General features: G+C 34.2%; 1 pseudogene; it reads right to left on the bottom strand.

Annotated features, from left to right (window-relative positions):
- Positions 1–13,003: 13,003 nt before the first annotated feature.
- Positions 13,004–15,058, bottom strand: LOC131148390 (dynamin-related protein 4C-like; annotated as a pseudogene).
- Positions 15,059–22,426: the final 7,368 nt, after the last annotated feature.

The raw sequence follows: 22,426 nt of genomic DNA, 5'->3' as shown, positions 1-22,426 counted from the left end.
CTACTAAAACTTACCCTTCAAAGAGAGCAGACAAACAACACTAGATCAGCGGGGCTTTTTTCGCTCTCCTATATGGGGCTTTTGAAAAGTTTATAAAATTTTGGGGTGAGACACCTCTCAGTAAGGGAAGTAAACTAATATCAGTGTGTGGTAACATGAGTATTCTATGTTATACATATACCATAAAGAACATATTCAGTAACTGTTATGTCAAATCTAGGAAAACATATATATCATCAAAACATGGCAGAACATACTGCATTTTCATAAACATATTTCATCTTATATAATAATAATACAAAAACATACCTGGTAGGTTAGCTGGCTGTTGTCATGTATTACCCCCACATGACTGGGTTGTGTGAACCGAAGGTGGGATCTAACAATGGTTGGTCGATCATTGCCAAGTCAAAAGTACAGTGTGTAAGTCTGATGAGTCTGCCAAACTTGGTTCGTACACCAGGGGCACTTACACACTTCTTAAAAACCATATCGACTATCCATTCCCACACCACTTTGTACAGTGACGTTAACACAGATATCATGATCATGATGACCATGGACACATAGCAACGGTACCGTGCAAGTGCTAGTCTAGACCAAGCCAACCAGGTTCTAATATCATATAACATATACTGAAACTGTGATACATGGATGTTTTATATCATTAATTATTAAATCAATTATATCATTTTGCATATATACGTATATCATGAAAATCATCGGCCCGTATGCCAGTATTACATATTTTACCATAGCTCGGCCCGTACGCCGACAAATTATATCATAGCATAGCTTGTACGCTGGAAAATCACATCCATAGCTCGGTCCGTACGCCAAAAAATCATATACATAGCTCAGCCCGTACGTTGGCAAATCATATCCATCGCATATTCAGTATGTTGGCAAAATATATCTATAGCTCAGCCCGTACGCTAGCAAATCATACACATAGTACAGCCTGTACGCCAGAAAAACATATAAAAATCTTGGCCCGTACTCCAGTTTTCCATTATAAAAATCCGTATCATTAACACATTCCCAAAAAACAGTATTTCATAACAATTTCTACTCATGCCACACTAACAGGTTTTTCGCATATTTAACATACCATCATTTTTAACAGTATTTTCCCAAATATAAATCATATATAAATATATTTATTTTCTTGAAATCAAATGCTATAACAATATACATATTTTTCATAAAATACTAGTTTAGTTTATCCCCTTACCTGATTCTTGAAAAGCCCCTAAGAAAATCTGTCCCGCATCCGCAGGGTTCCCTACTTAACACCCTGGAAACAGCATTTCCCAGAACAAAAGTTCAATATTTCTACGCGTACAACACTTTCTACAACTACCAAATAACCAAATATTAAGTAGAAAGTCTTACCCTGGATTTGGGATGGTTTCCAACTCAACTCCACCAACGATTCGCTCCGGCAGATTTGCAGAGAACTTTTCTAGGAGCGTCGTGGTGGCTTCAGATCGCTGAACTGGTGAAAATTCAGCCCAAAATCGAAGAGAGAAGGAGAGGGAACCAAATGGGAGAGAAAAAAAGGGTTCTGCACTGAATTTCCATCAAAAATTCGAGTTTTTTCATTATTTATAAGGCTGGATTCATCGACGAGCCACGTCACTTAGTCGACGAGTCCTTTAATAATTTCGTCAACGAAACCCACTCCTCATCGACGAAATTCAGACTGCCCAGAACCTCCCTCAGCATTTCCTCGTAGACGAGATACGTCACCTCATCGACGAGCCTAATTACAATTTCGTTGGCCTATTGCCTCCTTCTCTTCTTATTTCCATTTTCCACCTTCTTAATCATTATTTAAATACTATTATTCTTCGGGTCATTACAGGAAGTCTGCCCCTGATGGTAATTTTTCTACAAAAATGGCTTGGGAGGTAGTGAGGAGCAGAAGTGACGATTTTGTGTGGAATGACTGGTTTTGGCATTCTTTATTGCCCAAAAGAATCTCAATGTGTTTATTGGGAGCCTGGTTTAGATGCTTGGCTGTAGATGATAGAATTCAGGCCAAAGGAATATCGATGGCTTCGGTATGTGATTCCTGCATTCAGAGAAGTCAAGCAAACATTGATCATATTCTTTCTTTAGATGAGGTGACTTCAGAGGTTTGGTGTCGTGCTAGTGTGGCATTGGGGATTCCTTTCCAAAGATCCCTTCTTTGGAAAAACAAAATGGCAAATTGGTTCCACTACGCTCAAAAATCGTCTATTAAAGGTATTTTAATCGGGCTGATTTTGTGTTTGATTACGTGGTGTCTCTAGAATCGAAGATGTAAAGCGAGAATGGAAGGAGTTTATCAAAGTGCAGATTAGATGTGGAGAAATGTTCGATTCTAGGTTAGTTTTATTAGTGAGAGCACCAATTCTTTTCAAAAATTGAAGAAGTCGGACATTAAGATTTTGAATGAGTTTCAAATTAAGCATTAGAGAGTTTGCGACAGGCCTGAAAAAATTGTTTCGTGGGTTAAACCTCCAATAGGGTGGATAAAACTTAATTTTGATGGTAGTTGTAGGGGCAATTTGGGTACTTCATCAGGTGGAGGAATTATTTGGGATTGCCATGGTATCGTAAAAGCAGCTTTTTCAAGTTATTTTGGCAATGGTACAAATAATAGTACGAAATTAAAAGCAATCAGGGAAGGAATTCGTTTGTGCAAACGTTTGCATTATTTTAATATGATTATTGAAAGTGACTCGCGAATTGTAGTTGATTGGCTTCGAAAAGGCAAATGTACTTTGTGATATATTTGGGAATTTTGGGAGGAGCTCATGGTGGAGCTAGAAGGAGTGAACATCATGGTGAGACATCAATATAGGGAAGGCAATAATGCGGCTGATTTTCTTGCTAAAGAAGGAGAAATGAGAAACAATGTAATTTACCAAGAACAACACCTTCTACCACGTTATCTGAAAGGTATTCTTAGGATGGATAGGTGGGGTATCGTTTCTGTTCGTCGTTAATTCAACTCTAAAGTTTCGTTTGGTATATTTTGTTTAGAGTTTGGTTGTGTTTATGTTTTTTATCTTCTTTGTTAGTTTTGTTTAGTTTTATTGTCCTAATTTGGTTGGTTGCTGGTGTTCGTTTCTTTTGTAATTTCGCTTTTATTTTATCTTATAACCACGGTATTCCTCCGCCAAAAGTGAGGGTATATTAATAAATAAATGAAGGTGCCGCCCTCTTTTCTTAAAAAAAAAAAATCATACGCAATATTCACAATATATCAAATATAATATACATGTGCAGAAATATAAAGTGCTGAAAATTAACAGTAGATATACAATATGTTATTGGGGCTTGGCCAATACTGTCTACGTCCCTACCTTAGCTTGCAAGTCTGAGAATTCCACTAATGCTCACTTACCAGGTGGAGTGACACCGTTTACAATACTTGGTCAAATCATCAGGGCTGGCCTCAACCTTTACAATCGATCCTTGCGGGTTATATCAACACCCCCTCAGGCCACGCTTGGAATACAACGAATAATGAAATACAAATTTTGTGTACAATTCAAATGCTTCTACACACAAGAAAATATGTACCAATACGCATAAACAATAATCGATGCTCACAGATAATAGTATTTATGCTCAAGTGAGATCTTGAAAATTTAATTCAAGATAATATATATTCAACGAGTGAATATTCAAGGTTACCTCAAAACTCTAATCAAGTATCACACAAATATTTTATCAAATATAATCACAACAGATACTTAGGGTTTAAGCTTGAAAAAGATTTATCAAATAAAATATGCAAACTCTCAAGTCTTGCAATTTGAATGCAAAGACTAGGAAACTAAAAACAAGTTATTCTCTGTCAAATATTTATATACGAAATATTATAGGAATAAACAATCAAACAAAACTCTCAAATAGGTTTTTCAAATATGTATGAATATGAGAGAGTAATGTCAAGGAAATGATTTGAAATATGCACACAATAAAACAATCAAATCTTCCTACACCTTACAATTGATTTGCAAGTGATGAGAACTAGAAAAACAAATTCTCTATTTCAAAATGATATTTGCTAATAAGTATGTAAGAGAGTATGGAAAATATGCTTGGAATATTAAGTATATAGCAAAAGGGGTATAAAAGATTTGAGAGAATTTTTCCTAATTACTTTTGCTAATCTAGTTACTAATCAAGGCAAATGAGGGGATATATATAGATATCTCACAAATTTTGATTATTGGGTACCAATTGAGAATTTTGAGAAAGTTTAATTAAAAATTAATCTCAATTACTGCAGTTAAAAATGTGACAACCCGAGATTTTCAACCGATCGTATTCATGGTTCGGTCGACCCAATTGTCAAATTCAGTCAATTGTGAAGATTTTGAACTATGAATATGGTTGATCGTATTCAAGGTGATTTTGAAAAACATTTGAGGTTTGGTCAATTATATCTGAAATTCAGTCTACTATTAATATGGTTCGGTCGACTCAATTATAAATGAACTAGAAGTTTGGTCGACTAAGTTATTGGGGGTCAGACTCGTGTGAGTTCGGTCGACTGTGGAAGATACGTTCAAAAAGATACAATCAACTGAGCGAAGTCAAAATGTTAACTCCCACCCAATTAAGTTGACTCCCACCCAATTAAGTTGACTAAGGCATTTTACAGTGTCAAGGTTCAGTCGACTGAATCTGTCCACAAACCATATATGGCCCACATAAAGATCCAAGTTAAATCCCTATTAATGTGAGTTATTAACCTAATTGCTTGAGGTATTTCTATAGTCATTCTATGATCTCTTGAGAATTAACCCCAAAAATCCGACGTCGGTCGACCGAATCCCCTAAGATCAATCTATGGTCTTGAGCATATAAACCTATTATGCATGACATGCAGATTATTACAAACCATAAAAAACTTATTACAATTAAAATACAACTTGAAAAAAAAAATCAAAAGAACTTCATGCTTTGCTTCTTTGTAATATCATGGATTGCATCGAATGATGTGCTTATTTAAGTGCTTCACAGCTTCCATATCTCATATGTCATTCGTGTTTAGAAAAGTAAACATGTTCATACACTTGGCACACAGATGAGACACTGTGATTTGTCATAATCAAAATAGGAGATAGACTCAAAAAGTCAACATGAAGTATCTTAATTTTTCTTCTTTAATATTCTCTTTGTTGAACAACTTTTTCCAATTGAGGTCAAAATATTAGCTTTCTTCAGTTACGTCATTCTGCCTTTCGATAGAACTCATATCTTTCATGTTATCTTTTACATCCTCAATCAATTCAATAAGGTCAATACTTGAGTGATATTGTAAAGACCCGGAAAATATAATAATTAAAAGAAATTGGAAAAAAAAAAAAGGAAAACCGTCAATGGTTTTCTTTTAACTGCAGCAAGGTAGCGAGGTAAATAATTAAAAAGGTTTGGTTAAAGACCAACTCGTCGACTGTTTTTTGTGACACCCAGAAAAACCGTCGATGGTTTTGTCTGGCAGTGCTGAGAGTATACAAATTCTACGAGCTTCACTTGTTTATAAAATTTATTTCGTGTCCCTCTCTCTCTCTCTAAACCCACAAACTACCTCTCCCTTCTCTTTACCATTTTACTCCTATTTAAGCCCGAATCGACGATCAGAAACCACCACGACGACCAGGGGTCGATTCTCTACAACTTCACTCGAGCAGATTTTCAATTTAGGATTCCGGGGCACCATACCAAAACCAGGGTAAGTGAGGTAATTTAGAATTTTATGGTTAATTTGGAGTATATAGAGCCTAAGAAATACTAAATGATAAATATACTGGGAATTGAGTTGATTAAATTTGGGAAAAATATAATTTTAGGGTTTTGAGTTTTGAACGCTGTGGGGCGTAGATTTAGAGTTCCAGCAGGTTTAATAGGAAAGAGGTAAGGGAATAGGTTAAGTCAGGTATTTTCAGAAAAATTTAACGTTTATTAAACAATATATGTTTCAAAAAATATAGTTATGAAATAATGTAATATATTTTGGGAATACTAATGTCGAACTGAAGAAACCATGATTTCAGATTTAATAATGTTTTGTGAGTAAATACATTTTTCTAGGTCAAATAATATTATATAGAAGTACTCACTTGTGTGGCACGAGTATAGATAATTTTTACTGCAAATTTATAACATGTCAGAATATTTTATGTTTCCATAGAATAAGCATGTTTTGACAATAGTTTTAGAAAGATGATAAATAGTACAAAAATTAAGATACTATCCAGTATGTTGTGATGATACAGCCGGCGCAGATGCCGTGAAAAATACAGCGGGCACAAATGTCGTGATCAGTTGTAGTATGATAATTTATTCAGAAATTATGAAAATGACAGCTTTTATTCAAAAATATGAAAAAGCCAGATTTAATTTCGGAAATATGAAAAAATTATTTACGAACAGAAATACATATTATGTGAAATGTATTATATAGTAACAGAATCCGGATGGTTACGTATGTTAAGACCACGGTACCGTAGCTAACTAATCAGATCGAAGAGAGGATACCCACTGTGTGTTGACTCGCAGAGGTTTGACAGAGAGTAGGCTGGGCGGACCAAATTGGTGTATAGCCGACAGTGCAACCACACTATTCAGGAAGTGTGGGTCGGAGACTGATTAGCCTGAAGTGTAGGCAGTGTTGTAGGATACCCAATGTGTAATTGAGCCGTTAGAGGTTTGGCAGGGTAGTAGGATGGGCAGGCCAGGATGGGTGGGCAAATAGGCGTATTTATGTCATGTTTGACTTGAACTATCAAGCCAGCCAGCATTAAGTCCAACATACAGGCCGCACAACCCAGATCATGTGGGGTGAAATCATGATATGCTTATTTACATCCAAGGTATAATTCCAGTAATATACAGATTTAATAGATGATTTAAATGATACGATAATTCATTATGATATAGTAAGATTATGTTTATAAGTATAGATTTTCATGTATCATCAGTTACAGCTTAAGTTATACTACAATTATATTATTTGCAGTAAATGTTTATAATATGATAAAACTCATGTTGTCATACACTGATATTAGTCTATTTCCCTTACTGAGAGGTGTCTCACCCCAGTATTACAAATATTTCAAGAAATCCAGACAGACGAGTGGAGCGAGCTCCGTGATATGGGAGTTTGTTGGTATTACCCCAGTTGCAGGGTAAGTAATCGTGTCGGTAGCAGGATGGATTTTGGGGTATTTATAAGTATATGTAGAACAGTGAATCTCTGATATTGTATATAAGTTAAGTATATTTTAGTTTTCGTTGCTTAGATGACATGTATGCATAAACAGGTAAATCCCCAGTACCTATGTGTCTGGATTGACTTTGTCTTTGTTTACATTTTATGGTATCAGAGTATTAAAGATATGTGAAAAAAAATATATAGCAGGAATTAGGGGTCGTTACAGATATTTTACTTCATTTACTGCAAAACAAGAAGCCATTCTTTCAACTCTAACCTCAACTATTCACAATCGCTAAAAATTTGAATAGAAATTTCACTAAAAAAAAAAAAATACAATCACAAGTATCAAGTCCATGGATGTAATTTGCATTATACTGGTATCAAGTAGTACTTAATGGCTTTACTAATGGCACTAGGTGTGGTGCGCAATGGCAGGCAGTCCTGGTTGTGGCTGCCGTAAGCAGCAAATGGTCGGCCAGCAGATCTAAGGTAGTGGCGGTAGTGGCTCTCCAGCAAATTGCACGCAGTGGCTCTCCGACAAAGAAGATGCGGGATACCCCGGGAGAGAGAATAGAGATTTGGGTTGGGATGCGCAAGATTTTGTGCGAGGAGAGTAGTGGGGATATATTTGGGTAAGTTTTTAGTGACGGTTTTACTACGAGTGAGATTTTTAAAAAACTGACACTAATAATGAACAATGAATCTCTGATATTGAATTTAAGTTAAGTATATTTTAGTTTCCATTGCTTAGATGACATCTATGCATAAACAGGTAAATCCCCAGTACCTATGGGTCCTAGTTGACTTTGACTTTGACTTTGTCTACTTTTTATGGTATCAGAGTATTAATGATATGTGAAAAAAAAATATATAGCAGGAATTTAGGGTCGTTACAGATATTTTACTTCATTTACTGCAAAACAAGAAGCCATTCTTTCAACTCTAACCTCAACTATTCACAATGGCTGAAAATTTGAATGGAGCTTTCATTATAAAAAAAAAAAATACAATCACAAGTATCAAGTCCATGGATGTAATTTGCATTATACTGGTTATCAAGTAGTACTTAATGGCTTTACTAATGGCACAAGGTGTGGCGCGTAGTGGCAGGCGGTCCTGGTTGTGGCTGTTGTAGGCGGCAAATGGTCGGCCAGCAGATCTAAGGTAGTGGCGGTAGTGGCTCTTCAGCGAATCGCACGTAGTGGCTCTTCGGCAAAGAAGATGCGGGATTCCTCGGGAGAGAGAATAGAGATTTGGGTTGGGATGCGCAAGATTTTGCGTGAGGAGAGTAGTGGGGATATATTTGGGGAAGTTTTTAATGACGGTTTTACTACGAGTGATGATTTTTAAAAAATCGTCACTAATAATGAACAATAAATCTTTGATATTGAATATAAGTTAAGTATATTTTAGTTTCCGTTGCTTAGATGATATCTATGCATAAATAGGTAAATTCCCAGTACGTATGGGTCCGGGTTGACTTTGACTACGTTTTATGGTATCAGAGTATTAATGATGTAAAAACCCCAAAAAGAGATATAGAAGATTAGTAAAATGATTACAAAAAAAAACTATATTAATTAATTAATCAAATTTAAAGAAAAAGAAAAAATAATAATAATTAAAATTTATTTCTATTTTTATTAATAAAATATATTATTAATATTAATTAAATATATTATTATTATTATTATTATTATTATTATCCTCCTGAAGCTTCAGCAAGCTTCAGGAGATTCAAAAGTTATTATTATTATTATTATTATTATTATTCTTCTTCTTCTTCTTCTTCTTTACTTTTTCTTTTCTTTATTTTGTTCTTTGTAACTCCCTGAACTCTCTCTCTCTCTCCCTCTCTCCACAATTTCGTGACGGATTTTCGCCCGATTGAAAATTCGAAAATACCATTGGACTCCATTCGCCGCTGCTGTCATTTCTACCAAAGCGGATCGGTGGTAGGAGCGGCGTAAGCGTATTCCCTGGGGTAAACTATTTTTCCTTTTTTCTTTAATTTCTTGTAAAATATAAGCCCAATTGACAAATGGACACCAACACAAGAATCTAGGGATGATTTTCCACAAGTCTAGTGGGACGGAATTCTTGTGGGGGTGTCGGGCCAAAACCCCAAAATTGGGGTGCGACGGTTATTAAGGAGCTTATTTTTAATTAATTAGCATTAATTAAAAAATACTAAAATATTAAGTATCTGGGACTGAAGTAGGATTTCTGGAATTTAGGGTCCGGGTGAGGGCCGCGGGTGTAATTTTGGGACCTGCATGCAAAATTTGAAAAATTAAATAGGGATGTTAAATAATAGTTTAAATATTAATTTGAGATATATGGAGCCTAGGGAAGGCTAGATGAGCATTATTTTGGAGAAATAGATTAATTAATCTTAGGAAAATATAAATTACAGGAGTTAAATTTCGGGCGCCAAGGGCGAGAAATTTTGGGTCCTAACGAATTTCTCAGTAGCCAAGTAAGGGAATAAACTAAAGCAGTAATTTTCCGTACAAATTATTATTGATTATGAGTAAATTTATTTTTAGAAAAGTGTATTACGAATGAAATGTACGATTGAGAAAATACTGCTATGATGATTAAAATGTATATGTATGTATGAGATGTAAGGAATTCACGATTTTAGAATATGAAATATGATTTTTTTTTTTTTACAGCATATGTGTGGCATGAATATTGTTTTACGTGAAATGTATTATGATTTGAAAAATTTTAAGAACGAAACATGTTTTTAGGTATTATGTTGTGATGGTTTTGACGATTATATTATAAATGATGTATTTTCAGAATATATATACCTGAAACAATTTTGGTGCGAGGCCATATATTTATGTTATCGGCACGAGGCCGTATTTATGTTATTGGCGCGAGGCCATATATTTATGTTATCGGCACGAGGCCGTATTTATGTTATTGGGGCGAGGCCATGTATTTATGTTATCGGCACGAGGCCATATTTATGTTATCGGCACGAGGCCGTATTTATGTTATTGGCGCGAGGCCATGTATTTATGTTTTCGGCACGAGGCCGTAATTACTATATTTTCGGCACGAGGCCGTAATGATGTTATATATATGATCATGTATTATATGTTATCACCACCAGGATGTTAGTTTAGTTCAGTTCAGGGGCTCGGTACCATAGCTATATATGTAGATCAAAATATCTATATCAGATTAGTGCTAACCATCCCACGAGGGGATGGGAGATGGATAGTCGATGTGGCTTTCAATAGAGTGTAGGCGTCCATCTGGCAATCCGGACCAGGGTGTGGTGGGTTCATCGTACTTATAGACATATTTGATTCGGCAGTGGTCGGCCAACTATTGTCGGGTCCCACCTTCAGGTTGCACAACCCGTCATGGGGGGTAATACATGACACCAACTAGTTATTCATCTTGGGTTTGTTTTCAGTACTACAGTTACAACAGATGATTTTATGTATGTTATGATTTATTAACAGATGTGAAAATATATATTTATCCAATACGATATGATGATGTTTATAGATTTATGAAATGTACTATATACGTATAAATGCATTAAATATTCATGTTGCCACACAACTGTATTTAGTTTATTTTCCCTTATTGAGAAGTGTCTCGCCCCCGAACATTAAATGATTTTCAGGAAATCCAGTGAGACCGGCGGGCTAGAGCCGCCATTGAGTGATTGGAGCTTCCTTACTAGAAGGGTAAGCATTGAACTAGAATCGGAAGTTTTTGTTTATTAATCCTAGTGTTATTTTGACTTTTGGAGGTTGTATATCATAATAGTATTTTGATATTATAAAAAACTCTGGTATTATGTTTTAAAATTGGATGTTTGAGATTTTATGTTTACTGCTGCTAGGTTTTTCGCTGTGTTTGACAGGTGTCCCCGCTACCCACAGGTTCGGGTTGACCATTTGATCTAGCATGTGACATTTTATATTAAGAAATTGAGGGTCATTACAAATGATATGTGAAAAAAAAAATATAGCAGGAATTTAGGGTCGCTACAGATATTTTACTTCATTTACTGCAAAACAAGAAGCCATTCTTTCAACTCTAACCTCAACTATTCATAATCACTAAAAATTAGAATGGAGCTTTCACTTAAAAAAAAAAAAAACAATCACAAGTATCAAGTCCATGGATGTAATTTGCATTATACTAGTTATCAAGTAGTACTTAATGGCTTTACTAATGGCACTAGGTGTGGTGTGTAGTGGCAGGCGGTCCTCGTTGTGGCTGTCGTAGGTTGCAAATGGTTGGCCGACATATCTAAAGCAGCAGCGGCAGTGGCTCTCCAGTGAATTGCACACAGTGGCTCTTCAGAAAAGGGGATGCGGGATTCCCCGGGAGAGAGAATAGGGATTTGGGTTGGGATGCGCAAGATTTTGTGCAAGGAGAGTAGAGGGGATATATTTGGGGAAGTTTTTAGTGATGATTTTACTATTAGTGACTGTCCACAACCATCACTAATAATGGACTATTAGTGATGAAAAATTTCGTCACTAATATCTGATAAATCATTATTAATATTTTCGCACAATCCTTCGAGCGTAAAAACTTATTTTTAGTGATTAGTGGTGAACTGGAAACCATCACTAATAATGCATTATTAGTGATAGATATGAGATTCGTCACTAGCTAATGGCTTAAATAGTAGTGAGGAATTTTGTTTTCGTCACTAATAATGCATTATTAGTGACAATTTTCGTTTCATCACTAGTACTTTCGTTAATAAAAAGACCATTTTTTGTAGTGGATCCCTTGGGAAAAATTCCCTACTCAACTACTCAATATTGTACAAAAACGCCACCATATCTATTGTTGTACCACGTGCTTGGGTGTACCTATTTGGTTCTTATTAACAAAATACCTAGGATAAGTTGTCTCGTTATGTAGCTAAGAGCTTTTTAGTTGAGGACTCTTAGTCTTAGATTATAGAAATTATAATCCTTAATCATGTGAAGCTCGAGTCAGTCCTAACACTTTTTTTTAGGGAGCACCTTATTTTTCTATTGTTGGGTACTTTGAATGAGTTTATTCTTGGTCAATCAACTTATTGATTTTCCATTTTGTGTCAATCCTCCTCCTCCTCTTCCATCTCCTCCCCTCCATTCACTACTACTACTACTAATAGTAATAATATAATAACAATTTATCGATCCATCCTTTTTGTCAACCCGCCTCCTCCTCCTAATAATTATAGTAGTAGTAGTAGTAGTATATACTAACACAATTGCTACTCCATTCTCATCATATGTCATTCCATTATTATGAGTAGATATTCTTAGAACCAAATATAGCATTGGGGTTCGTTGTATAGCTAATATCACGTAACAATAGTAATAAACTACTTATATCCAATTATTTTTTTCCATCTATTGGAGACTCACTAGGAATGGGAAATAGCCCACCTTCCATGTTGTATCCCTTTCTCGCCCCTCCAAATGAGCTTATATTCTAACGACTAGAATGTTTCCCAAGGGATCCACAACCAATTCAAATCATAAATTTTTTCCTTGATGTATACATAATAATTAAACACTAGCTAGTATCTCAAGAATTTTGGTTTTGGAATAATGAACCTAATAATGCAAATTATAAAGACACAATGGTTACAACTTGCTACTCTCCCATGCATTCATCTGTATGATACCAAGTATGATGGTAAATCATATTTTTATTAAAGAGTCATTCAAATTTTTTAATGCAAGGAGGACGTGCAACAATATACTTAAAGACAATAAATAAAGGACACCCCCATCATTGGAATTGAATCACCACTATCATTTTAGGGGAAAACATAGAGACCGATGACTGCACAATATAAGAAGTAATCATGTCCATGGACTTTGTCAAAACCTCTTTGGACTCCTTAAGCAATTTGATACTTTTTGTTAGCTTGGCTCTCTTTAGGGTGATTCCTCCATCATCTTTTGAACCCCACCATTCTCAGGTCCCATAAAATCTTCAACAACCTCTTTCTCCAATACGTACTCACCAAATATTCCAAACTAAGCTGCAAGTGCAGAGCCATTCCATCTATCAACCACCTTAGCACAATCTTCCAGTATGCCACCATTCTCATTTTCAAGTAAAAAACATCCATCAAAATATGAGTAGAATGCAACCCAACTTTTCTACCAACCTCAATCTTCCCAATACCTTCAATTGTTATATTTGAAATCCCTTTATGCTCAACACTACCACTATTGTTCAAAACACCACTCAGAAATGATTCTCGTTGGTTCATTAACTTATCCTAGTTTGTCGAATACTCAGGATTACAAGTATAACCAGTGAGCTTCTCCATTTCCACAATCTCCAACACCCAGTTAATCGATCTTTCTTTCATCCTCTCGACGAGGCTATGGCTGGGACTAATTATAGACAAATGGAGATGGTAATAGTTCTTTGAATAACACTTCAACATAGAAGCCACCACCCCCTCAACATAATCCCACACCTTCTCTATAAAATTAATCAGAAAACAGGATGTCACTTCAATCTTTCTCTCAAGAATCATAAGGAAGGAAGTTAGGGAGTTCAATAATTTTAGACTCTTCCAAAACAATGATCTCCTCCATTAAAAACTCCCTTCCCATATCACTTTCCTTGCACTTATAGAGATCGTTGGAGTAGTGCTCAAGCATCTCCACCAACCGGGCAATGCAGTGCATCTTCGGGTTATCTCGGTACTCGTTGAACTCTCCTCTCAAAAGAATTTTCCTAAGTAATTCATTTTTCATTCCAACAATTCAAATAAAGGTTGTCGTGGCCTCGGAAAGCAAAGACAATTGTTTAAGCATTGCCCTGAGTTCTGCAGCATTTGTGTTCAACTTGTCATTGATATTCTTCACGATCCCCGACAAGCTCTTCCTAATGCTTGTAGCTTGAACCCCCACCAGCTTATGTGCCAAAGTAGGCATACCCACAGTAGATTTATCGAGTTTGGAGAGTTGAGGATGGGAATTAAAAAGTTCGGCTTCTTTTTTTCGGGCCTCCTCATAAGACTCTTCGCCTATGTTATTCCTAACTTATGTATAACCAAGTCCTATGTTCACATCATCAGAGGAAACTTTCTCGCGCAGGCCCTCGAGAGCCATTTCCACCTTCGTGACGACGGCAAGAGTCCTTTTTCCGGTCTTCTCCACACTTTGCGACATCCTAATGGATTCACAAGTGGGGAAATCAACAGTAGCAAATAGAACATTTAGTAAAATGCTCTCTTCAGGTGTAATGTACTCCATGATAATGCCTTTTAACTGGTCGTATATGTTTTCAGGTTGGCCATGGTAATGCTGGGAAGATCGACCATTTTTTGATCCGGGACACCTTTTTTCCTAACCACGAGAGTGAGCAGGGTATTGGAAATTCCCTTCCCTTTGCCGGCAATCTCTTCGGTGGTGAGATTTATGGCTTCGAGGACTCTTTTTTCATTGGTCGAAACAACTTTATTGTTGAACTCGAGATAGAGCTCGGTGTGTGGGAAGGGGTGGTGTTGGAGTCTTATGATGAGGGGAACTCTAGTGAAAATGCCTTCACCTCAGGGGAGATTGATCCCGACGAGGGACTCGAGGACACAGGACTTGCCGGAGGATTAGTCGCCAATGACCACGATGGTGGGAAGCCATATCCCTTTGGAAAAGTCATAAGGTGGTGGAGCTTGTCTATTACATTTAGAAGGGGGCGAATGTTGTCATTGTAAGGGGTCATAATGGGTGCATTCAGAGGTGCATCAATATGGTCACCATGTTGTTGAAGATCACGACTATCATCTCTCTTCTTCGAATTTGAAGAAATTTGATTTCCTCCCATTATTGTTGGCATGTGTTTTGAGTTTGGGGAAGAGAGAGAGAGAGAGAGAGTTGTGAGGATTGTGTGATATGATTGATAAATACACGAATGACATATTTATAACATTCCAAATTAACTCTATTAGCTTTTTTTTACTGTATGCTTGGAAATTTTTTAGCTAAGATGAACTCATGACTTGTTAATATGGGTTAGAATAAACTCTTTTTACTTGTGGAAATGTAATTTTGCATATTCTTTACTCATAATTGTACCCTTCAAACTCAATAATCAATTTCAATAAATCACAAGATCGGCATCCCTTACAAAATTTTAATTGTAATGAATAAACTTTTGCTTCTTGTCATAATCAATAAGTCATTAAGCACATATAATGCATGTACAATATATTTTATTTAATTTTGAACGAAATTACAAGTTAGTGTGATACTATTAATTAGGGAAATGTATTTTAACATTCATATATTTGTTTTTATTTAATAAAATTAATTAAGGACTTCTACTTACTGATTTAATGCAACTACATTTGACAAGAAAGCTCAAATAAGAACGAATTACAAATCTCTCTTGGAAAAATTGAAAGAAGACTAGCAAATTGGAATGGTTAAAAGATACCAAATCAAGATTCAAACAAAATTTGGAAAATTACCAAGACAGAAAGTCAAATTATTAAACAAAAAGGATAAATAGAATATAATGAAGAATATTTTATCAAAGTTATTAACAAATCAATCTCTTTACTTACAAATGAAGCAAGACAGCAAAAGAGACTTTTAGATATGGAAGATCTAGAGTCCCTTAGGTTAAAATATGATAGAATTCATATTAGGATGGTTCAACTAGGACTATTCCCTTTCACAAGAGTAGGATTAAACAAACCAGTCTGTATCATACTTCGTGATGCCAGACATCATGAATTCAATGACTCCTTATTAGGCATGTTTGAATCAAATATTGTAGAAGGTCCAATATATTTTGAATGTTATCCAAACATAAGAGCAAATCTTCAAGATAAATCTTTATACAAACTTTTAACTCTTGATATCCAAACTGAAGGTTATGATATGGATTCAAGAAGCTAAAACCTTGAAATGATTTACCGAGTTTATTACAAAGCTACAACTTCAACAGTTCTTCCAAATTCTCTTCAAACTAGTGAAAAGGGTGAAACAATCATGCTTCAAGCAAACTTTAATAAACAGTCATTTGTATCTTATCCCAAGAAACTTCTATGGCAATAGATTCAAGCTGGGGGAGATTGGGAATTCAATAATTTGAACGAAACTCATCATGAAATTATTCCAAATATTCAAAGAATAGTTGCTACAAAAGTTATTCAAGACAAAAGTGGAAATGTTAAAGTTAATTTTCAATCATTATTGATAAAAAGTAAAAGTTTTGGTCAATCTTCAAGACAATAAATTGATTTAGGAAGAAAAAGTAAATCAAGTCTTTATACATATACGAAACCAAGCAAAAAATTCAAATTAAAAAGAATTGATTTTGGTCCAGAAATACCTCAAGGATACTATCAAGAAATTTATGAATCAAACTCTCCAACTGAATCTCAAATTTTAACTGAAGATCAATGAGAAATTTTAAAAGAAGAACATCAAAGAAAAAATATAATGATTGTAAGCAAGACTTTTGAACTAGATATGGAAATGATTAGAAGAGATTATAAGCATGAACTTAATAAAGATAATAAAGACAAATTTTTTGAAAAATATAATAAAAAAAAAGAGAAAAAGTTAAAGACAAATGGTTTAAAGAAATGCTAAGATTAAGAAGAAACATTCCATTTTTCAATTTTGTCAAACAGAAACAATCAGTTAATGTTATTCATGACTGCAAGAAAAATTAGAAATTAATGGACAACGATCTTGTTACATCAACACATCCTCCAGAAAATTCTTACAAAATCATTTATAAAGGAACAAAAGTCATTGCTTCACCATTCAAAGAAGCTAAAGGAAATATTGAAGCAGATCAATTAATCAGTCAAAACAACTACACAAATCAAATACTTCAAACAATGGCTAATAAATCTACAAGAATTGATTTCATTTAGAATATCTTTCAAAAATCAAGACCAATAGAACTTACAAAAAAGGAGAATCTATCAAAACAAAACCCAAACTAGAAGAACCAATACCAATTAATACTTTAGACAAAAGATTGAAAAACTTTAACTTTGAAAAATAAAATGAATTACTTACTCAAAAAATAGATGAAGTTATCAATAAAACTTCAAATTTAAAGATTAATATGTTATCAAAAGAAGAAGCCATTAATACTTTAGAATCAAATTTCAAAAGTAATGAAGACTTCGAAATTAACAAAATCAGAAATTGGAAAAACCAAAGTCAAAGAACTTATTACAAAAAACCAACACCTCTAAGCCTCTTATTTGAAGATTCAAACGAGATGTTACCCCAAAAGATCTTTTAGGGTAATGAAATTCATGAATGGAGAATTGATGGTATAACCGAACATCAAATCCATGCCTTACTACATCAAATGTCTGTTGCAGCAACAGCATTTAGGCTTCATTCACCAGCGGTTAGTGAAGGACAAATTGTTGCCCTATTAACCCATGGATTCGGGGGAACCCTCAAAGAATAGTGGGATCATTATCTCACCACTCATGAGAAAGATCAAATAATGGAAGGCAAAAAGATCAAAAAAGAAAATGGAATACAAACTCAAGAAAGTGATGCTGTTGCAGCACTCATTTGGGCAATTGTTAGACAATTCATTGGAGATGCAAGTAGTCAACATGAAAAGAGTAGTGTCATACTTTTAAGTCTTACATGTCCAATATTATCAGATTTTCAATGGTATAAAGATATATTTATTGCAAAAATAATGAGCAGACCTGATGAAAGATCTAGATTCTGGAAAGAAAAGTTCATAAGTGGTTTACCAAAATTATTTGCTCAAAGAGTTAGAGATCGAGTCAAAGAAACCTTAGGATCAAATTATGAATCAATCACTTATGGTCAAATTGTTTGCATAATTAATCATGAAGGATTAAAACTTTGTAATGATTTAAAAATTCAATCTCAAATGAAAAATGAGTTCAAAAAGAATAGAGGAGAATTAGGAGATTTATGTGCCCAGTATGGATACGAAAGAATTAAAGCACCTTCCAAATAACATAAAAAACAAACATACAAAAAAATACAAACCATCAAAAGGTTATTATAAAAAATATGATAAAAATTATTGGAAAAAGAAAAGGAGAAGTTATGAAAAAACTTCAAAACCACAAAATAAAGACAAAAGTCAAAAAACAAACAAGAGTCAAAAACTTGCTTCAAATGTGAAAAAAGAGGTCATTATGCAAGAAACTATAGGATTAAGCAAGAAATTAAAGAAATAAATATTGGAAATAAGCTCAAAAAACAAATGTTAAATTTAATCATCAGTAGTGGATCAGATACCTTTGAAACCACATCATTCTCCGAAACAGAAGATGAATTTATTAATGAAATTCAGTCAAGTTTTGAAACTTCAAGTAAAGAAATGTCCTCCGAAAAATCATGTCAATAAGATATTGGATTTTGTATGTGTAATAAATGCTCAAAATCAATTAATGTAATTTTAAAAGAAAATGAAATCATCTTTGAAATGATGGAACATATTAATGATATAGAGATAAAAAAAAAATATTTACATCAATTAAAAAGAAATCTAGAAAAAGATAAAAATCCTTAAAGTATTAATTGGTATTGGTTCTTCTAGTTTGGGTTTTGTTTTGCTAGATTCTCCTTTTTCATAAGTGTCATTGGTCTTGAATTTTGAAAGATATTCTAAATGAAATCAATTCTTGTAGATTGATTAGCCATTGTTTGAAGCATTTGATTTGTGTAGTTGTTTTGATTGATTAATTGATTAGTTTCAGTATTTCCTTTAGCTTCTTTGAATGGTGATGCAATGACTTCTGTTCCTTTATAATTGATTTTGAAAAAAATTTCAGGAGGATGTGTTGATGTAACAAGATTGTTGTCCATTAATTTCCAATTTTTCTTGCAGTCATGAATAATAGTAACTGATTTTTTCTGTTTGACAAAATTGAAAAATGGAATGTTTCTTCTTAATCTTAGCATTTCTTAAACCATTCATCTTTAATTTTTTTTCCCTTTCTTTTTTATTATATTTTTTAAAAAAATTGTCTCTATTATCTTTATTAAGTTCATGCTTATAATCTCTTCTAATCATTTCCATATCTAGTTCAAAAGTCTTGCTTATAGTCATTATATTTTTTCTTTGATGCTCTTCTTTTAAAATTTCTCTTTGATCTTCAGTTAAAATTTGAGATTCAGTTGGAGTGTTTAATTCAGAAATTTCTTGATAGTATCCTTGAGGTATTTCTGGACCAAAATCAATTCCTTTTAATTTGAAGTTTTTGCTTGGTTCTGTATATGTATAAAGACTTGATATACTTGTTCTTCCTAAATCAATTGATTGTCATGAAGATTGCCCAAAATTTTTACTTTTACTTTTTGTTAATAAGTAGAAATTCTTTATTGAATAAATCATCTTGAAATTTCTGAATGCATAAAACAATTGATAAAATCTCTTTTTTGCTGGTTGAATAATTGACTTGAGGACCTAACCAGGCTCCTGAGTGAAATCTAACTAATGTTTCCTTTGAATCAACTCTTTGTAAATTTTGTATAAGTATTGAAAATTTCATGCATAATATTTTGAAATTTCGAAGGTGCATTTTTTAGTCCAAAGGCCATTACGTTCCATTCGTAATGTCCAAATGGTATTGTAAAAGTTGTTTTATGCTTATCATCTTCTACAATTTTTATTTGCCAAAACCCTGACTTCGTATCAAATTTTGAATAGATTGAAGTCATATTAAGTCTATTGCGTAAGTCTTTCTTATTAGGTTTTGTATAGATTTAATTGAAATTTTGAATCACTTTTTTGTCTTATATTTTATTCAAATTGAATGTCCAAACTCCTAACTACTAAACATGAGGTTAAAAATTTCATAACCACAAAACCCTATAAACATAGTGTTTACTTGTGTGGAAGTGCACATCAAAAGCTAGCATTTCAAGTTGGTATGAAGAAATACTCACTAACGGATTGGTAGGGAATGAGGGGCTTGTATTCAAAGCTAAACACCTGGGTGGGTTATGTTGGCGAGGTTGGGATGCTGCACCACCAACGTCCAATCTGTGTAGTTCATCCCACAATTAAAGTTCGTGATGGCCAGCTTTGCTCTCCAGTAGACCTTGTAGTTGGACTTGATGTGTCAATGCACTCGTATTGGACACATATGTCGTGTGCATTGTAACAGTATAGGTGCGTTATCCCTATCCTTTTTTTTTTTTTTGGATTACGCATCTGGTATTCACGCGTCCGTTTTTACGGTCCACGTGACTAATCCTGCGCCCCTTGAAGTTGACCCCACAACTCCAATGGGAGGGTAAATTCAGGAGTCCAGGGGCGGAAACGAGCCCAAGAGGGTTCATTGCCACTGGATCCAATAATTTTGAGTCACCCCTGAAAGTTCACCTAACAAGTTAGGGTAGTTTTGTTTGTGGATAATATTTTATTATTTTTGGTTTTAAATTTTCAAAAATTATAAACAACGTTTAAAAACTAATAAGTAAAGTCTTATTTTTATAATTCTTCAAAAAATTAGAATAAAAAAATAAAAACATATTTATATAAATGAACAAACCCTAGCAAGCAACTATGTACATTTTGTTGGGAGAGATATTAATAAACAACCACAGCGGAATAATTCTTCTCCCTATATGCAAGCAAATATAGTGTATTTTTACTTTTGTACGTGCTGGAAATAATAAGAGAAATAATCAATCATACCAAGCCATAAGAACACAAACAATTTTTTACGTGGAAAACTTCCCCAGTGTGAGGAAGAAAAACCACGGGACTTAATCCAGTTAAAATCTCCACTCTCAATCAAATAATGGGTACACAAAGTCTTATCTAATCGTAATTAGAGGATACAAATATCTCTCATCAAGATATCTACAATCTTGGCAAATACAAAAAGAATTGGAGAGAATATACCAAATTCGTGGTTACTGTTCACGGGCAAAAATCCTAACTCCCGAGCTCCAAATCCGATCTCGACAGTTCAGATTGTAACTCCTTGAGTCGTGAACCTCTCCTACAAATTTCAACTCGATCAAACAACAGATGAAGCAGGATCGGAGTCTTGATGAAATCTGGGCAGCATGAGAAAAGTCACGTTTTTCTCTTTTTCTTTTGAGAAGTGACGGTTCCTTTCTTCTCCCCTCTCTTTTTATAACTTCCTTTAGGTTTTTCACACTAAAAGGGCTGGGCTTTGAGTTTTTAATAAAGCCTACTTGGGCTTTCCTCCTCATGGAAGGAAATAACCCAACAAATCTCCCCCTTTCCAACTATGTGGAGGGAATTGCCATCCCAGCGATCGAATAACAAACTTCAAGCTTCTCCCTTGGTAGTATCTTTGTCAACATATCAAAACCATTATCATCAGTGTGAACCTTCTCAATTTCCAATAACTTATTGTTCAACGCATCTCTGATCCAATGGTATCGTACATCAATGTGCTTCGATCTTGCATGGAAACTGAAATTCTTAGCAAGATGAATAGCACTTTGGCTATCACAAAACAACACATACCTCTGCTGCTCGAAACTAAGTTCTCTCAAGAACTTCTTTGCCTATAACAACTCTTTATTGGCTTTCGTTGCTGCAATGGACTCTGCCTCTGTCGTAGAAAGAGCAATGCACTTCTGAAGTCTCGATTGCCAAGCTATAGCCCCACCAGCAAAAGTTATCAAATAGCCCGAAGTAGACTTACGAGTGTCCACATCCCCAGCCATATCTGCATCTGTGTAGCCAAATAACAATTGTTGTCCATTTCCCAAACTAAGTCTCAAACTGGAAGTGCCTCGAAGATACCTCATGATTCTCTTCACTGCGTTCGAGTGCTCTCTTCCCAGATTTGACAAGAATCGGCTAACTACACCAACTGCATAGGCTATATTTGGTCTTGTGCAAACTATAGACATCCTATTTTTGCCCTGATCAAATAGAACAAGGGGTTCCTTTTTATTATTTTATTGTTATTATCATTATTATTGTTATTTTTTTCTTATTATTATTATTATTAGTATTTTTATTATCGTTATTTTATTATTACCTTCTTATAATTATTTTTATTATTATTTATTATTATTATTATTATTAATTTACTATAATTATTCTAGATTATTATTACTATTATTTTTATTTATTTTTTACCTTATTATTATTATAATTATAATTATTATTATTTTATTATAATTATTATTATTAGCATTAGTATCTTATTTTGGTTATTATTATTTT

Source organism: Malania oleifera, chromosome 2, assembly GCF_029873635.1.
Source record: "Malania oleifera isolate guangnan ecotype guangnan chromosome 2, ASM2987363v1, whole genome shotgun sequence".
Classification (NCBI taxonomy): domain Eukaryota; kingdom Viridiplantae; phylum Streptophyta; class Magnoliopsida; order Santalales; family Ximeniaceae; genus Malania; species Malania oleifera.
This window is presented reverse-complemented; position numbering and strand designations above follow the sequence as displayed.